At 43.0% G+C, this 19,131-nt stretch overlaps 1 long non-coding RNA gene across 1 annotated transcript; it reads right to left on the bottom strand.

Moving 5' to 3' along the window:
* Nucleotides 1-341: 341 nt before the first annotated feature.
* On the bottom strand, nucleotides 342-17,977 carry LOC143935589 (uncharacterized). The gene is made up of 2 exons (XR_013263560.1): nucleotides 17,900-17,977; nucleotides 342-3,593 (listed from the first exon to the last, which is right to left on the bottom strand). It is a non-coding gene; the product is annotated as an uncharacterized LOC143935589 (long non-coding RNA).
* Between the last annotated feature and the right edge of the window lie 1,154 nt (nucleotides 17,978-19,131).

Raw genomic sequence — 19,131 nt, 5'->3', positions numbered from 1 at the left:
CACGTGTGCAGTCCAGCGGGTAGTCAAATGTGATGGGTCACCATATGTGACGAAACACCATCATTAGTATAAATTGATAAATCAGCCCTTTTGAAGGTCTGTTGGCAGTATATACTAAAGTGCCGAAAGCTCATTCCTTGCTAGTTAATATGAGGTACAGCATATCGCTCCTTTCTTTGTAAATTGGGTTGAACTTCCATCCCGGCAAGATTGTTTGCAATATATATAAAAATTTCAATTTATTTTTTTTTGATAAAAAAAAAAGTCTTTTCATGTTATAGCTGTAGGAAACGGGTATAATTTGTCAAAGTATCCATTTAGTTAAAAAAAAAAATGCAAACCCCACTGCAAAATGTATTTTTATTTATGCATACACAGTAAATCTTACAGACACAATGTGATGATGACATACTTGTAATATTTTGTGCCAGTGCCACCATGTGGACAAAAAGGCTCACTGCTCTTCCCTCTGTAATGTGCCCAGGATTTTAGATAGGATCCGCATGTTTCTCAACCTTCTATTGGCGATTAGTAAGTTGGACGCATCTGTGGCCTACAGAATTGACAGGCAGACTCTATATTTCCTGGCTGTCAAATCATAGGTCATAGACCCGTGCACTCTGTTACTGGAAAATTATGTGGCGGCTTAAGGTAAATTGCTTTGAAAAACATACAGTGTAAATTGCATGCCCATCAAGAAGGGAAATTTGCAATCTGATTATTTTACCTATAGAAATCATTTTATTTACTTTTTAATGTGATTCACTAACACAAACTGAAATTGAAACTACAGTATATTCCAACTCACCTGAAAAAAATCTTAAGTAATCATTATTTTTATTATTTAAGCTTCTCTGGGTATTTTTAAAGCTGTGCTTTTTTGTCTCTTCCAGCTGGCAATCCAATCTTAATGTGGAGTTCCACACAAGAATGGAACTTCTGCTTTTCAGAATCCCCCCCCCCCCTCCGGTGACACATTTGCCACCTTTCAGGTGGTGGGGGGAGCAGATACCCATCTAATACAGGCATTTTGCTCCCACTTGCGGGCATAGATACCCGCAACACCCACAAGGCTCCACTTCTTGATTCCCTTACCGAAGATGGCGGCAGCAGCACCCGAGAGCCGAGGGACAGATTGGCTTTGGGTGCCGACATCGTGAGCGCCCTGGAAAAGTAAGTGTCCATATTTTATGTTTTGTGTATACTAAAAAATAAATAAATAAATAAAATGACTGTGCACCTCTAAAGTGTTCGGGTTTGGCTTGAAGAAAAAGTGGCACCCCTAGACATTCCTTGAATGTAACTATTTTGAGAAACAGTTAAATTGATGGATTTAGTTCTAAAGCTGAACTCCAGCTAACAATCAAGCTTTTTTAAGCAGGTAAGGTAGCCATAGATGGACTGGAATTTGGCCCATTCAGCAAAGCATTGGATGAATTTCAATCCGTGTGTGGCCACTGCAGTTAAAAAGAAGTCAGTCTACCGATCGGCTTCTGTTCAACTGCCCTGTCAGATAAAACTCCCTCCATTAGTAGCTGCTGGCAATGGCTGCAGTGCTGATCTATATGTTCTAACAGCGGAGCAGTCTCCCCACTGTCAGATAACACAGTGGGGAGGATTCCTCCATTCACCTTGATTGTTCAACCTGCTGGCTGAACAAAGAGAAAACTGAACCATACATGGCCAGCTTTAAAGCAACAGTTTTTTATTTTCCTTTTAAGATAAAGATTTTATATAAATAAATAAAGAGCTGAAAATTGTAAGCACCTCCATTAGTGGTAAATGGTTGGTCTCAACCCTCTAATCGGTAATTTTGCTGGACAGATTGGTCTGTTAAAGTGGTTGTAAACCCTTACAAACCACTTTGACCTACAGGTAAGCCTAGATTAAGGCTTACCTGTAGGTCCAAGAAATATATCCTAAACCTAAACGGTTTAGGAGATATTTACCCAAAGACAGCCACCGCTGTCTACGGCGCATGCGCCGTAAACAGCGGCGTGCAGGCGCACTGGGCAGGCCGCAGTTCGCGGCATTATGCCGCGAGTGTCGGCTCCCATGCACATGCGTGGGAGTGACGTCATCGCGGCTCCAGCGAATCACATCGCCGGATCCGCGAGACCCGGAAGTCGCGAAGATGAAGACGGAGGACTGCTTCGGGGGCTTCGTTCTCAGGTAAGTTATTCATAATGAGCTAGTATGCTATGCATACTAGCTCATTATGCCTTTGCCTTGCAGGGTGTGTTTTTTTATTTTTTTTCCCTTTACTTCCTCTTTAAAGGATGTTTAAAAATTGCAGATTTAATGGCTGTAACAACAAGTGAAAATAAAAGGGGAAAAATCCTAAAAAACAAAAATGAATGCAGTCACCCTAAGAATTGTTAAGGTGCAATATATTAAAAAAAATCTTTTGAGTTATATTGCATATTGCTTAAATTTATATGTAACTTGTTAAAATTTATCTTTTGTTTAATTCCTTTTGACCTGAAACTTTCTAATATCAGGAGACAGCTGGAGATAGCAGTGATATGAGGACCTGCAGGGCAGGTGCAAGGTTTTTCACCACCCTAGACAAAACCAAATTTTGCCGCCCCTTGGCTCTGCCCTAAACTCCACCCCTTTGTTCTGCCCTTGTAACACGTTACCTACCAGACCATTACACTGACCTGTCTGACCACATACACTGACCTACCTGATTCCTACTTCCTGCACTACTCACACCCCTCACACACACACACATCGATGTAGATTGGAGGATTCATCCTTCTCCTTCCCTCTCCATGTCCCTCACATCTCTCCTGAGGGCTCTCCCCAGCACTCGGCGGGCAGTATTGCTTAGGAGTCCCCATCAGTGCCCTTCAGCTGCTCCATGGTGTCCCCCATTGGCCAGGAGGTCAGCTCAACTAACAGCCGCTGCACCTCTCCCCATGCTCCCATGGTCTCCACCGAGCCCCATCCCACCACCTCTGCTGGGGCAGCAGTGAGGAGATTTGACAGCAGGGCACTCAGTGGGACATGTCATGGATTTGGCGGCACGGCACCTTCAGGGTATGTGTTCACAGGACAGCCGGTACTGAACAGGGGAGAGCAATCAGGAGAGGAGAGCCGAGCTCACACATGCCTAGAGCTTCACTGCAACGGGACAGAGGCCATGGCTGCGCCCTAGGTGGTAGTGTGCCCTAGGTGGCTGCCTAGTTATCCTAGTGGTAGCAGCGGCCCTGAGGACCTCACTTGGCTTATGAGCTCTTTGGTTTATGAGTAGTTGTCTCCTTTGTCATTAAAGCCTAGGCAATGATATATGTGCTTCTGTTCTGTTTTTCTTCTTATCATTTATATTTTATAAACATATTAGAAGTAACCTATTAAATATATTGAAATATTTACAATGAAATACATAACAAATTGTACTGAAGTAGTTGCATCAACTTGCTCATTTTTCATATCTGGAAGCTCTATAGACGACCACCACAAATAACAGCATCTCCACCGGAATACTATCTCCACCTTCCACATGGAGTTGCTGTTACAAGTCATGAGCATCAATCAGTGTTCCCAGGAGGGTGGAGAATCATTCTTGTACAATATCCTCTTCTAACCTGTGAAAACAAGAACAAGGGGCATCAGAAATTAGGCAAACATAATTACACAAGTTCCACATTTTTCAATACATCAAAATAAACATGTGGCTATAAAATACAAAGGAGACTACAAATCTGTACTGCTTGTACATTTACCACCTACACGTCATGTCCTTGTGGTGCACCCAGCTAACAAATAGTGAGGCAACATGGGAGGAGAGGTCTTGCAAGTTGGCCTATCATAATTCCTTCGTTTGTGTGAGCGAGCTCAGTGATCCATTCAAGAGTGGTGTGGGGTTTTGAGTGTTAAAACAGGCACTTAAAGTGGTTGTAAGCCCTTACAACACACTTTTTCCTACAGGTAAGCCTATAATAAGGCTTACCTGTAGCTACCCCAGATATCTCCTAAACCATTCAGGTTTACGAGATATCCCCTTTATTTGCATGTGCCGATGTCATCCCCACATGCGCACTGAAGCAATGGCATGTACGTGCCATTGCTTCAGTTAGACTGTACCATTACCAGCGGCTCCCGCACACATGCGCGGGAGTGATGTCATTGCGGCTCCGGCTAATCACAGTTACCACGATACCCGGAAGTAACTCTGGGGAGAAATGCAAATGTCGCCGGCTGGAGCGGTGAACCAGGACCGCTGTGGGGGCTGCGATCTATGGTAAGTAATACATAATGAGCTAGTATGCTATGCTATGCTGGCTTAAAGTAGGTGGTGAGGAGAAGACATATTGCCTCCCAGCCACCTGTCAAAGAACTCAGTAAAGTGATCCAGCTATGTAGATCCAAAGCTCCAAAGCAGAACTAGTGTTAATCAGTGGACAGGCTGAATGAAATTACAAATTCTTTCATTGGTAAAACAGTTCATGTTTACTTATTCAAAAGGAACTATTGAATAAGTTGGGGGAGGGGGGAGTTCCAGCTCCCCTCGCCTGGCTGGAAAGCTCAGGGCTCAGGTGCTGACTACAGCCTCCCATAGACATGAATTGCTGCATGATGCTGTACACTCTGTTATTATAAGGGAATTCAGAAAAATGGGAATCTCCTGTTTGCATTTCCTTCATGGAATTCATTATCCTTCAGTTATACAAAATCAGCACTGGTAACTTTTGGCACTGTACCCAAGGCTCCATCATGGTGACCATTGCTAACACTAAGGGCTCATTAACACTAGCTTTGCTTTCTGAAGAGTGATCTGGGTTCGTTGTGCACTGTACATAGTTGTGGGTTTTATTTCCTCCCAACTACTAGTATGGACAAGCCCCAACTCCCCCTAAGGCATGGGGCGTAGCTATAGGGGTCTCAATTGTGACCCGTTCCCATGCTACAGGAGGCCTGTGTGGGTCCCCTGTGCTTAAATCCATAGTACCCAGTACGGTGCGAAGGAGCATTGTAGAGTGTGGGGTGGGAAGTGGAGAGTGAGAGAGTGTGGTAATGTGGGAGAGGAGCAGACAGCGTCCCCCCTGGACAGTGACAGCATGGCGGGAACAGGCATGAGCCAGATTGGTATGTTAATTGTAACCCCATGCCATGTCCCTGAGCCTGCTTTGCCCTTCTGTCCCTGAGCCATATACCAATTAGTGGGGGAGGGAAAGAGGACTTGTCATTGGGGGAGAGACTGGTAACCCTGCCCCCGTCAATGAACTCACGCTCTCTACTGTCCCTCAGCTTTATACCAATCAGTGGGAGGGCTAAAGAGGACCTGTCATGGGGGAGGTTGGTAGAGACTGGTAACCACACCCCCATCGCTGAGCCTGATCTGCCCTCCTGTTCCTGAGCCATCCACCAGTCAGTGGGAGGGAGCAGAGGACCTGTCATGGGGGAAGGGGATCCAGAGAAGGCCGAACTACAAGTCCCAGAAGAGGGGGGGAAGGGGAGAGGAGCCCATGAGGGTCAACAAAGTATTACTTACATCCGACCACCTACTATGAATGACCTAGGTTCTGCTGCCCCTAGATAAAACAACAAAAATAAAAACTACTTACACCAGTGGTGGAACTGCCAGGGTAGGAAAAAGGCCACCCTTGTGGCTGGGCCCTGGCGTTATGCCACCATGGGATGGCCCCAAGACAGCAGGAAGGGGGCAGGAAGGGGGCCCACTACAGGACATGTGAAAGGGCCCCGCTATGGGACCGTAATAAAAGGCCTTGCGATGGGAGTAAAGGACCTCAGGCCCAGAGGGAAGGGCCCCAACTGGGGGTCGGGGGGGGCCCTTCATGGTTTCTTGCACTGGGGCCCTGAAGGTTCTAGTTATGCCTCTGCCCTAAGGGCTTATCCACAACATAGAACATGCATTAAAGCGGTTCTTCACCCTAAAGGGGAAGTTCCGCTAGTATTATCCCTCCCCCCCTCCGGTGCCACAATCGGCACCTTTCGGGGGGGAGGGGGGTGCAGTTACCTGGATAATCCAGGTATCTGCACCCACTTCCGGCCAGACTGCCGCATGGCTCCGCCCACCCCCGCATGGCTCCGCCCCCCCCCCCCCCCCCCGTTGTGTTCTGGGAAACACACAGTTCCCAGAGACACAGCGGGGGACCATAAGAGAAGCGCAGCGCAACTCGCGCATGCGCAGTAGGGAACCGGGCAGTGAAGCCCTCATGCTTCACTTCCCGATTCCCTGACAGAGGATGGCGGCGGTAGCTGCAGCGAGACGAGCGATCGCTCGTTATCTGCCGCCGACATCGCTGGAACCTGGGACAGGTAAGTGTGATATTATTAAAAGTCAGCAGCTGCAATATTAGTAGCTGCTGGCTTTTAATATTTTTTTTTTAGGTGCAGCTCCTCTTTAAAGTGTATAATGCACATGATCTAGTGTGCAATTTCACAATGCGTTGCGTTATGGTGCAATATAGTTTTCAGAATTATGCAATAAAATGCAACCTGTCCCTTTTGTGCACAGAATCGGCACTACTAAAAACAATAGTATATTGCCTGCTTGTGTCTGTGACTGTGTTGAGCAACATAGCCCAGCAGTGGTAGATGTATGTATCCTAACATTTAACCCTTTGCATACCTACCTCTCTTACATCAGGATTCATTTTTATAACTCAGAGGTGAACTATCCTTTCCAGGCTTGCAGCAGCACCACCTGCTGGCAAAATCTGAGACTGCAAAACGGATCTGACACACATGTGCTTCATGCTTGTCCAGGTCTGTGACTAAGTCAACTTAAACCAGACACTTTAATCTGTAAAGCAAGGGGGCATGCACCATTGTTTTGGTCGGTGACCCATATAGTAATATGACTAAATAAATGGTATTGAGCTATACACAGCCTGAGAAATGCATATTATTTATAGTAGAGTTCTGATCGTCATTATGCTAAAAATAGGCATGTGGAAAATGCTGCAGGTTACGGTACTTAACCGACTGAAATAAATACAAAGCCTATCACTCTTTGTAAAAATGCTAGTTGCCTGGTTGTCATGTTGATGCTTTGTTTTCAGTACAGTGCAGTACTTTCTGAGTCACTGATGTGAAATTAGTATAGAAATAATGGATTCTGACACTTTTCTGACATTCTTGCTTAATGTTTGTTAGAGGTCTTTAACTAAAATCTTAAAGTCAGGTGAAGAGCGTTTTCAGAAGGAGGCCAGAAAAGCAATAGATTTGAGTCAAATAATAAGATCAGTATCGTGATTCTTCTATATATGTAAATAAATGTGTAGAAGTACTGTATAGTTATATAGATGTGTCACATACCATTGATTAATACCATAAAACCTAAACAGATATTTGTGTTTATGAACATATACTATTGTACACCTAGATAATACTAAATGATGAAAATGTGTAACCTTTCAAATTTAGGCATGGAATATAAATACGGCACTTTTAATGTGCATTATTTTCTATACTTTCTGGGGGAAAAAACAAACAAACTACAATTTAACCAGAGCCAACGCATTAAGAATGGTGAGCAGTACTCACCTTCATCTTCTATCAGTGCCAGATTTCTGTATAGCCAACATAGGCTGTGGCCTAGGGCCACAGGGCTGTCATGCAGCCACCCACAGATCATGTTACCAGGTCAGTGACATATTCCTGTTTATAATAAAAGATTTCACACTGACACCCTGCCTGCCATAGCACCCCAAGTGGGTAATCATCTTGTTGTCCCTGCCCAATATGTGCATGTTCAATGACTGTGCTTGCAGTCCCCTCTTATTGTGTCCATATTCCTAGAAATGTCCTTCTAGCAGATTCAAGCAAGAGTTTACCCTTCTCTTCTGGTTATGTGTTCTGGTGAACTGATTTAGGAGTGAGCAGATGATGCTAAGGCTAGCCAATTGATTGGGGTAGGTGAAGGCAGCCAAGACTGTTCCACCCATAAGGCCAAGTGAGGTGGTTGCCTTGGGTAGTGCTCATAGTGGCACAGTGAGGGGGGGGGGGGGGGGAGTGACACTGAGGCTTGGTAAAATGACACAGACAGTGGTAACCACACAGGCAGTGGCAGCGGCTCAGCATCTTCAGTGGCGCAGAGACTGTTGAAAGTGTACTGAGCACAGTGTGTCCATGGCCGGCATTGCCCCTGCCTGCCACAGTGGTCTGCTCATTGTCACCGAGCCTGCATTTTTTAACTGCATCATTGTCCCTGAGCTGACTGTTTCAGTGTGTGTGTATGGACACCATCTTTGCCACACAAGAGGCTTGTTGGCGGCAGTAAAAATGGCCGCCCTCAGTGGCATCCACCCTTGGCTTGGCCATGAAAGCAGTAGTCTTTTGTCTTAAGGGACAGGAATCCCAACACTACTCACAGCACAGATTGACCAACCTGCTTCAGATATATATGTTTATTCCCACCAACTTGACAATATTTATAAGAACCAGTGAATATGACTCTGATACTTTAAAAAAAAAAAACATTTTGTGTAATGCATCTTCCACGTTTTTTTTTATATAACATATTTAATACAACTAATACTACATGCATATTAGATGTAGGTTTTATTATTTAAGCTCTTGAGGATTAAAAACATACTACCGTATTTATTGGAAAAAAAAGAAATGTAGAAACATCAAACCAACCAAAAATATAGATGCCAGGTACTAACCCTTAAAAATTCTGGAGGAGGAAATCCATAAAACTGGTATGGTATATACTGATACTCACAATTAAGCCAAGTTGGTTGCAATGGCAAACGATGGTTGAAGAATAAACACTTTTATTTTGTTGCTGTAGGACACTACATAGAGTTGTTATCTAATGAGGCCCTACTAGTTCATGTTACAAGCTTGAGTCCTTATGCTGTTCCAGACCCTGCAATGTTTTAAAAGATAACAAAGCACCTAAGTGTGGAGAGGCCCCAATGAACACTGTCTGAGTGTTTTTCAGAAGTCACTACTTTTGCCTGTCAGGTTAAGTAGAAGTTAGTTGAGGTCTCATGTCAAAATTTCTTCTCTCTGTTAACAGAAACCTGACTGTGACTTTTTTCTAATGCTCCGTACACACGATCGGACTTTCCGACAACAAAACCGTGGATTTTTGTTAGAAGGATGTTGGCTTCAACTTGTCTTGCATACACACGGTCACACAAATGTTGGCCTACAATTACGAACGTAGTGACGTACAATACGTATGTGATATTTCAATATTACAAATGCTAGTTCTATCTCTGGCTCGTACTTAATTCCGAGCATGTGTGGACTTTTGCCCGATGGACTTGTGTACACACAATCGGAAAGTCAGACAACAAACATTTGTTGACGGAAAATTTGAGAACCTGCTAGCCAACATTTGTTGGCGGAAAGTCCGACAACAAATGTTCGATGGAGCATACACACGGTCAGACTTTCCGCCAACAAGCTCACATCCAACATTTGTTGTCGGGAAAATCCGATCGTGTGTACAGGGCATAAGACTTTTTATACATTGAAATTTTCTCCCTTTTCAATTAAAATTTCTTTCTGCCAGGGTGCTATTTTATTTGCTTACTTCTTATACTGTACAGTATATGTAGTATATTCCTTGCATGGAGAGTTATGCAACAACTTTGTCTGAAAATTATAACTTTTAAAGTGAAAGTCCTTTCTACAGTGCACTTACCATAACATTTGAAAGCAAGAGAACCGCTCTTAAACTAGTTTCACATTGTTAATAAGATCTTGGGATTCCCAGATATAAAGCTCCTCCCTCCTTTCATTAGCTTGTCCAGTAGTAGCGCATTATTAGACATTTAGAGCACCTTATTGGACAGGGGAAGGGAGAGTTCTCAGGACTTAGCTCTGAGATCAGGGACATACAGCTTAGGTTCAGAGGTTGTATCGGATCTTAAAGTGGACTTATACTAAAGTCTAAAATGGCCAACAGGTTAACTTAAAGTAAGCTTGTCAATCAGGGCAAAGCAACAGGCTCTCTTGATAAAACACTTCTTCTTCTGCTGATACCTTTGCCATGCACCCCAACTTCTCCGGATAGATGAAGGCCTGTAAAATATACCCTGAACTTTGAGTACTGAAGAACATTTGACCTTTTCCCTTCCTTCCATGATGCAGTGCTCAGCACCTGAGCGGCCAGATTGCCAGGCCCCAAAACTGACAAATAAGTGCAGGGAAAAGGTCATTAGCCTTGTGTACGGTCTGATATAGACCAACACTGAGCTTAAGGGCTCTGGTAGATAAACAGGGAGTGCGGGGAACACAGGTATCGCAAGAGGAGGGGGTGGGGTATAAAATGTCATTTTGTTCTGAATGAGCACCTAAGAGGTTTATTTTAAAGGCAACCAAATTAAAAAGTATAAAAATAAATTGTACTTTGTTTTAAGAACATAATGATCTTAATCATTTTCCCGTGTACATATAATGGCCATTCTGATGTCCATAAGATGTCCATAAGATTTCTAAGCCCACGTACACACGGTCGGAGATTCTGCCAACCAAATTTTGGATTTTGTCCATCGGATCTTGTCCGAAACTGTTGCATACACACGGTTGGACTAAGTTGTCGAAAAATCCGATCTTTCAGAACGTGATGACGTAATTTCGTTACGATGGGACTACATTCAGGCTAGTAGCCAATAGCTTTGATGTAGGAATTTGATCTGAGCATGCGTGGCACTTGGTCCGATCAAAATTCGCTACACATGATCGGAGTATGTCCGATCAAACCAGTTGGTCGGGAAATATTTCCAACATGTTGGAAAATTGGGTCCGATGGATATTCCGACGGAATCAGTCCGATGCATACCACACACAGTCGGATTATCCGACGACACGGTCCGATAGGACACATTCCGACGGATTCTCCGACCGTGTGTACAAGGGCTAAGGATGGGTGCAACCACAATCTGACTTTCTGAAGAATTCTTGTGGTACAGCTTCAGTCATTTTATCATTTATATTTTTTAGATGAAGTGGGGTAGGGGGCATCTGATATCTACTTACCTAAAGGGAACAAGGTTGTCTGACATGTCCAGGGCTGTATTTTTGGACTTCTCCACTAGCAGTGTCAATCTGGCCAAAATCTTGCACTGATCTTCTCATGTCTAGGGTGTTTGCATTCTGGATGAAGCAGTAAAGCAGACACCTTTGGACAGCAGCATTTTCACTGTGGGAAGGGGTTAGTGTAATGCCGCGTACACGCAACCGGACTTTTCGGCGGGAATAGGTCCGACGGTCTTCCCGACGGACTTTCGGCGGATTTCCGACAGACTTTCCAAACGAACGGACTTGGCCACACACAAGCACACCAAACCGACGGATTTGAACGCGATGGCGTACGACTGGACTAGAATAAGGAAGTTCATAGCCAGTAGCCAATAGCTGCCCTAGCGTCGGTTTTCATCTGTTGGACTAGCATACAGACGAACAGATTTTTCAACCGGACTCGAGTCCGTTGGAAAGATTTGAAACATGTTTTATTTCTAGGTCTGTCTGACTTTTGGGAAAAGTCCGCTGGAGCCCATACACAATCGTAATATCCAACGGATTCATTCTGTCGGACCTAGTCCGTCAAAGTCCGGTCGTGTGTACGCGGCATTAGACTAGCAGATGGACTTGAAATGAATACCAGCTAACACTTTACAAGCAGGTACAGAAAACCATTTTTTTTCTCATTTTTGGGATAAAGGTTTTACATAAATGAAAGAAAGCTGACTATTTTAAGCACCCCTGTCAGTGGTAAATGGCTTGTCTCAACTCTCTAACTGCTACTTTGTCGGACAGCTTGGTCTGCTAAAGTAAGTTAAAAAATAAATAAAACAAAGGCGGCCACAACATCTAAGAATTTGTAAGCTGCAATTTAACCAGTTGCCAACCACCGCACGCCGATATATATGTCGGCACAATGGCAGCGGTGGGCAAATGGGCATACCTGTACATCCCCTTTAAGAGCTGGGAATAGCTTGCACGTGTGCACCATCACGGACAGCCTGACTGTGCCCACGGGACCAGCGGACTCTATATACGCTGGTCTCCCAACGATCGTGTCACAGAGCCTCAGAACAGGGAAGTGCCATTGTAAACAAGGCACTTATCCATTCTGGCTTGCGTCATGACAGAGATCACTGCTCTCTGTCATCAGGAGCAGTAATTGCTGTCATGTGACTAGTAGCCCATCCCCCCACCCACAGTTAATCACTCCCTAGGACACACTTAACCCCTTCATCGCCCCCTAGCGGTTAACCCCTTCACTGCCAGTGTAATTTACACAGTAATCAATGGCTTTTTATAGCACTGATTGCTGTATAAATGACAATGGTCCCAAAATAGTGTCAAAACTGTCCGATGTGTCCACCATAATGTAGCAGCCCCGCTAAAAATCGCAGATCGCTGCCATTACTATTAAAAAAAAAAAATTATGATAAAAATGCCATAAAACTATCCCCTATTTTGTCGATGCTATACCTTTTGCGCAAACCAAATACAGGCTCACTTCTGTATAGAAACCAATGAGCTTCCAGGTTTTATTACCAAAGCTTAATTGAGCAAGCTGGCGTTAGAAGCTCATTGGTTTCTATGCAGAAGTGAGCCTGATTTTACACTTTCCAGCTTTAATAAATAAACCCCATTGTGTACTTAAAAGTGGGGTATGCCTGTATACGCTTATTGCGTATTTATTTATTTTTTTACCAAAAATATGTAGAAGAATACACATTGGCCCAAACTGAGGAAAAAAATTGTTTATATTTATTATAGTAAAAAAACAATTAGTTTTTTTCAAAATTGTCGCTCTTTTTTTGTTTATAGCGCAAAAAAAAAAAATGCAGAGGTGATCAAATACCACCAAAATGCTCTATTTGTGGGAAAAAAAGGCCGCCAATTTTGTTTGGGCGCAATGTCGCACGACCGCGCAATTGTCAGTTAAAGAGACGCAGTGCCGAATCGCAAAAAGTGCTCTGGTCAGGAAGGGGGCAAACTCCTCCGGGGCTGAAGAGGTTAATACATTTTCTAATGCAGCTTTACATTTCAGTAACAGATATTATCAGTTGACAGCCTGTGATTACTGAACATAATTGGTGTGTACGTTAAAGCTTATAGCACTGCGCTCATACTGGCCGCACCCGTGGGCATGACAAGGGTTGAAGTCCACTGGTGCCTCCTTACTGCATGTAGGCGATTTATCATTTCACCACATTCAACTGCCATTTCCTTGAAACCTTCAGTGTATATTTCTGCCAGTAAATAAGTGTGTAAACACAGCGCAGACTCCATATATGGAATTTTTACACAAAAGAACATTTTACAACACCTTTTTCATAGTGCCTCATCTCTAACCTTTGCCTGCCAAGGGTTGTTTGTGGATTTGCGTGCTCTAATCTAGACCAGAGAGAAATTTGTGATTCAGAAAGGGGGAAACCCAATTTATAAAGATTGTTCCGATAAAATTAGGGTATATATACAGTATACACTATAGGTGTGATGCATTAACTTACTAAAAACTGGAGTCACTAGAACACCAATCAGATTCAAACCTGCCTTGAAAAATCAAATCTGGTAAGTTGCCAAAGTAGAAAAACTCGAGCACTTAGGAAGATCATTTGATACATCACACCTTATGTCATCTTTGGGTGTCTCACAATAAATGGGTATTCATTTAAACAACAACCAAGAAACAATGAGTACATTAAGAAATAAAAAACAGTTGTATAGAACACGCAAATCTTTCAAAATGCTGGAAATGGTTTGTTGTTTGAGGGTAAAATCATTAGATAAAAATATTGCTCTGAAGGAGAATTTTACAAATCGGAACTTGCCCCTACTACAGTTGATTTTCACATCTTTGAAGTAAGGCTTCATGTACACGGGACGTTTTTACAACCTCTCCTGAATGATTTAACTTTGCAGATAGCAACCCACGTTTAAAATGGGCGTTCTGCTGCGTTTACATGGTGCGTTTAGAAGCGTTTAAAAAAAAAGGAAAAATAAAAATGCCTGTAGACAAAATGCGGCTAAATGCGAGTTACCGCGTTTAGAAGCATTTGGCGCTTGAAATGCCTGTAAACTCAGCTTCTGAAAGCATTTTTTTGCATTCCAAAAATGCCTCTAAACACAACTACCTGGAAACAACTGTAAACGACCCTGTGTACATGTACTGATAAGATAACAGAGGAGAATTCAGGGGCAGCTGAAAAAAACTCCCAGCTGCTCCTAAACGTCCATCTACCAGCAGCGGTGTACATGAGGCCTAAGAGAAGAAAGATTTGTTCATACCTGGCTATCTTAAAGGGGTTGTAAACCTTCAAAACCTCTTGCAGTGCAGCAGCCCCCCAGTGCCCCCGTTTTACTTACCTTAACCCTCTTTCTTTTTTTTCTCGTGCCGGGGTCGACCACACCAGCTCTAGCCAGTGTCTCGTGTCCTGATTGACTAGATTTATAGCAGCGCACCCATTGGCTCCCGCTGCTATCAATCAAATCCAATAAAGTGGGCACCGGGGGCGGGCCAAGTCTGGCATTCATGTCTGTGAATGCAAATGCTGGACTCGGGCATGTGCCCACAAGGTAACCCCTTTGGGAAAGCGCTTCCCCAGGGGGTTATCTGATACGGGGAGGAGCCGCGAGAGCTGTCGGGGGACCCCAGAAGAGCAGGTTTGGGGCCACTCTGTGCAAAACGAGCTGCCAAGCTGAGGTAAGTATGATATGTTTGTTATTTTAAATAAAGGAAAAACAAACCCTAAGGCTCGGTTCACACAGGGGGCGACACGACTTGCCGTGCCGCGACCTGCCGCGACCTCAGCGGCGACTTGCAAATGACTTCTGTATAGAAGTCAATGCAAGTCGCCCGAGGTCGCCCAAAAGTAGTACAGGAACCTTTTTTCTAAGTCGGAGCGACTCGAGTCGCTCCTCTTAGAACAGTTCCGTAGTACAGAACGGGGGCGACTTGTCAGGTCGCGGCACGGCAAGTCGTGTCGCCTTGTGTCGCCCCCTGTGTGAACCGAGCCTTACAATCACTTTAAGTTTACTTAGTTGTTCTAATCTGTAACTGGCATCTATTGTTTCAATGATCTGAATATTTAAAAGACTAAGAATACCCATACACATGTAAATTTTTTTGGGCTGAATGAAAAATATCTAACAGATTCCTCCATCCACATTATTCAAAGTGGATGGACGAAACTTTTAGGGTGATAACACTCTGCAGATCTTGAATTCTGACAGCCGACGTCCACTGTCAGAATATTCGAACAGGGACTGCACCTGATTAGATGCAGCCGCTGTTCATTTAACAATTTTCGTCCAGCACCTTAAATTTTTCAATTAAAGGATTTTGCGTGGGAGGGTGCTGAGAGGGCCACCCACAAACTACATTTCATTATGCCCTGACCTAATGTACACCAAAAGTGCACAGTCTTCATTTTAGAGCATTTCAAAATCAATTTCTTTTCCTTCTAAAGTGATATTAAACTCCACTATTTATTTGTAATGGGCCTCCAGGAGATTTATGCTTTAATGTGCTAGTATGGACCCCATGTTAGCACATTATGGCAGACTTACCTGTCAAAACGGCCAACCAGCTCTGCATTGTTACTGCTCCAATTGACCCTAGGCGCTTCTATCTTTGCCGGTCTTTCTTCCAGATTCGCTATCTCCGGCCTATTAAATGACTTGGTCATGATAATGTCACTCCCACGCATGCACACAAGAGTCATTTTATAATGGCACAGAACAGGTACTCTAAATGTGGTCTGACCTGCGCATGCACAGCTCAGATTACATTACTGCTAACAGGCCGAGAGATACATTAATGAAAGAGACCACCAAGGTCTCTTTTGTTATAAAACCCTGCCTGTCAGTGTTTTTTAAATTGACTATAATACTGCTTTAGGTTCCATGCACACTGGGCATAAAAATGTTGCTTATACAAGCATTTAGCTGTGTTTTTTCTTCAGTCTGCAGAAGCAGCTGTATGTTAGCCTATGTGCCCATGCACATTAGGGGGTTTATAGGTATATTTTCAGGGGAGAGTTTAGAGACAGGAAAAAAAAACCTTCAGAATTTCATTTTTTTAGAGCTTTTGGGCAGAAAAAACGCTTAACATGCATAAACGCGCCTAAACACTGCGTTTAGGGGCGTTTGGCTTTTTCAGTTTTTGTACATTGAATATAGGAAAAATGAACAGAGGGGAATGTTTTGGAAAAAAACAGTTATAAAAGCAAATGTCAATAAACTCTTGTGCAATGTGAGCATTTTTAACGCGTTTTTTTCTGCCAAAGGTTCTGCCATTTTTTTCTGCCCCGGTGTGCTTGGACCCTTATGCCGCATACACACAACCAAACTTTTCGACGGACTTGGTCCAGCGGACTGAAATCCGTAGGACAATTCGATAGTGCGTGGGCTCCAGCGGACTTTTTCTTCCCAAAAGTCCGGCGGACCTAGAAATAAAACTTGCTTCAAATCTTTCCAACGGACTCGAGTCCGGTCGAAAAATCCGGTCGTCTGTGTGCTAGTCCAATGGACTAAAACCGATGCTAGGGCAGCTATTGGCTACTTGCTATGAACTTCCTTATTCTACGTCATCACGTTTAAATCCGTCAGACTTTTGGAGTGATCGTGTGTGGCCAAGTCCGTTCGTTTGAAAGTCCAGCAGACCTCAGCTGCAAAGTCCGTCGAATTGTCCGCCGGACCAAGTCCGACGAAAAGTCCGGTCGTGTGTATGCGGCATTACAGTACCAGTTATATTAATGATTGCTTGTTGTATTGGTTTTGGCTCCTAGGGGAGCATAAAAAAACGTGTTTTGATCTTCCTAATAAGACAACAGCTAACCATAGAATATCTATCTATTCAATTTTATTATATGCCGTGTAAGAACCGACATACTATTATTTTAGGCAAATTCACACAAATCAATCAATTTAGAGCAATAATGACTATGAATGATGACTTCTGATTGGTTTTATAGTAGACACCCTGGGGTTGATTTACTAAAAGCAAATAGACTGTGCACTTTGCAAAGTGCAGACACCCTGGAGTTGATTTACTAAATAGACTGTGCACTCTGCAAGTGTAGTTGTTCCAGAACTTTGTAAATGAGCAGAAGCTCTCCTGACTTTCATCATCCAAACACGTGCAAGAAAAAATGCTGTTTTTTTATTTTTTATTTTTTTTTTAATTTTCTCTTACACGTGATTGGGTAAGTTTTTCAAAGTGACGCTTTACTTCATTTACTAAACTCTGGAGCAACTGCAACTTGCAAAGTGCACAGTCTATTTGCCTTTAGTAAATCGACCCCCCGTCTTGCTTATAGGTTATCTTTGCTGCTCATTTTCCTGAACCTTCAGCAGCTTTTCCGCATCTTGTGTAGTTTATCAGTGCACACCCAGAGCAGCCTCGTGTCAGACTACAAAGTTCAACAGTGAACTTTTTACCCTCCATGCGGATATTTATACGTAACCATTAAATTAGATGTCCCTCGCCACAAATGCTCTACCAGAGGAACCTGTGCAAAGTGACCAGTGACACCATTATCTAGCTAGGCCCCGCCGCTGCCACCTGTACTGATAGTGATCATCACCCTTTCACAGTACCCCCTGCCTCGCTCTATTGTACATCTGTCACGAGATAATGTTTGCTTTCTTTATGACTGCTCTTGCTTTGTTTAATAAAATTCTTACTATTATTAGCACTACATTTTTACATTTCCCTAAACCTCTTATTTCCTTTTCTTTTTCTTTTTTTTTTTTACGTGTTGCTTTTTATCCTTTTTTCTGTGTTCCTTTTGTACTGACATAATAACTAAACCATCCATAAAACCAAAAATAAGCTTTAAATGAAGAGTAGATACAAAAAAAAATGAAGGCAAAGTAACTAATATAGGCTAGTCTTCCTTTAGCAGGCCCCAACCCTTCCCACAAGCCATGGAGTATATTGACTTACCACAGTGTCCCTAACTCAGCGGAGGTTCTCTGTCACTTCGGTCTGCCCAGAAGGGAAATGAGAGCCTGAATAAGAGCCTCCTATCTTTTTGACCGCCTTAGGGAGGGGGTGTGCAGCCCAGCCCTGGAGCGAGGGGTTAACCATTAACCCTGGCTGTAAATGTTTGATAAACCCTAGAGCAGAAGTCACTAACAGTGACAAGTCTGGTGGATGTGCTAAAAGAAAAGGGTGTGGAGGTTAAAGGTGTGTCTGTCAAGGAGTCCAAGGCTTGGGTTTTTTGTACATTCTGGTGTCTAAAATAGCATATATGTAATCATATAGATACTACCTACATGTACAGTGTAATCTGGTATAGAAACTTTGCACACAGCTTGTCAGAGTCTGATGTTTACGTGCTCATTCTTAATAAAAAAATCTATATCTATATCTATATCTATATCTATATATATATATATATATATATATATATATATATATCTATATATATAGATAGATATATCTATATATATCTATATATATAGATAGATATATCTATATATATCTATATATATATATATATATATATACAGTGCCTTGCGAAAGTATTCGGCCCCCTTGAACTTTTCAACCTTTTGCCACATTTCAGGCTTCAAACATAAAGATATAAAATTTTTATTTTTTGTGAAGAATCACCAACAAGTGGGACACAATTGTGAAGTGGAACGAAATCTATTGGATTTTTTAATCTTTTTTAACTAATAAAAAAATGAAAAGTGGGGCGTGCTAAATTATTCGGCCCCCTTGCGTTAATACTTTGTAGAGCCACCTTTTGCTGCGATTACAGCTGCAAGTCGCTTGGGGTATGTCTCTATCAGTTTTGCACATCGAGAGACTGATATTCTTGCCCATTCTTCCTTGCAAAACAGCTCGGGCTCAATGAGGTTGGATGGAGAGCGTTTGTGAACAGCAGTTTTCAGCTCTTTCCACAGATTCTCGATTGGATTCAGGACTGGACTTTGACTTGGCCATTCTAACACCTGGATACGTTTATTTGTAAACCATTCCTTTGTAGATTTTGCTGTATGTTTGGGATCATTGTCTTGTTGGAAGATAAATCTCCGTCCCAGTTTCAGGTCTTTTGCAGACTCCAACAGGTTTTCATCCAGAATGGTCCTGTATTTGGCTGTATCCATCTTCCCCTCAATTTTAACCATCTTCCCTGTCCCTGCTGAAGAAAAGCAGGCCCAAACCAT

The sequence above is a fragment of the Lithobates pipiens genome, unplaced genomic scaffold, assembly GCF_037356315.1.
Source record: "Lithobates pipiens isolate NorthernLeopardFrog02 unplaced genomic scaffold, aLitPip1_a1.2 Scaffold_10, whole genome shotgun sequence".
In the NCBI taxonomy this organism is placed as follows: Eukaryota; Metazoa; Chordata; class Amphibia; order Anura; family Ranidae; genus Lithobates; species Lithobates pipiens.
The sequence above is the reverse complement of the archived record's forward strand: the minus strand, read 5'-3'. Positions and strand labels throughout refer to the sequence as shown.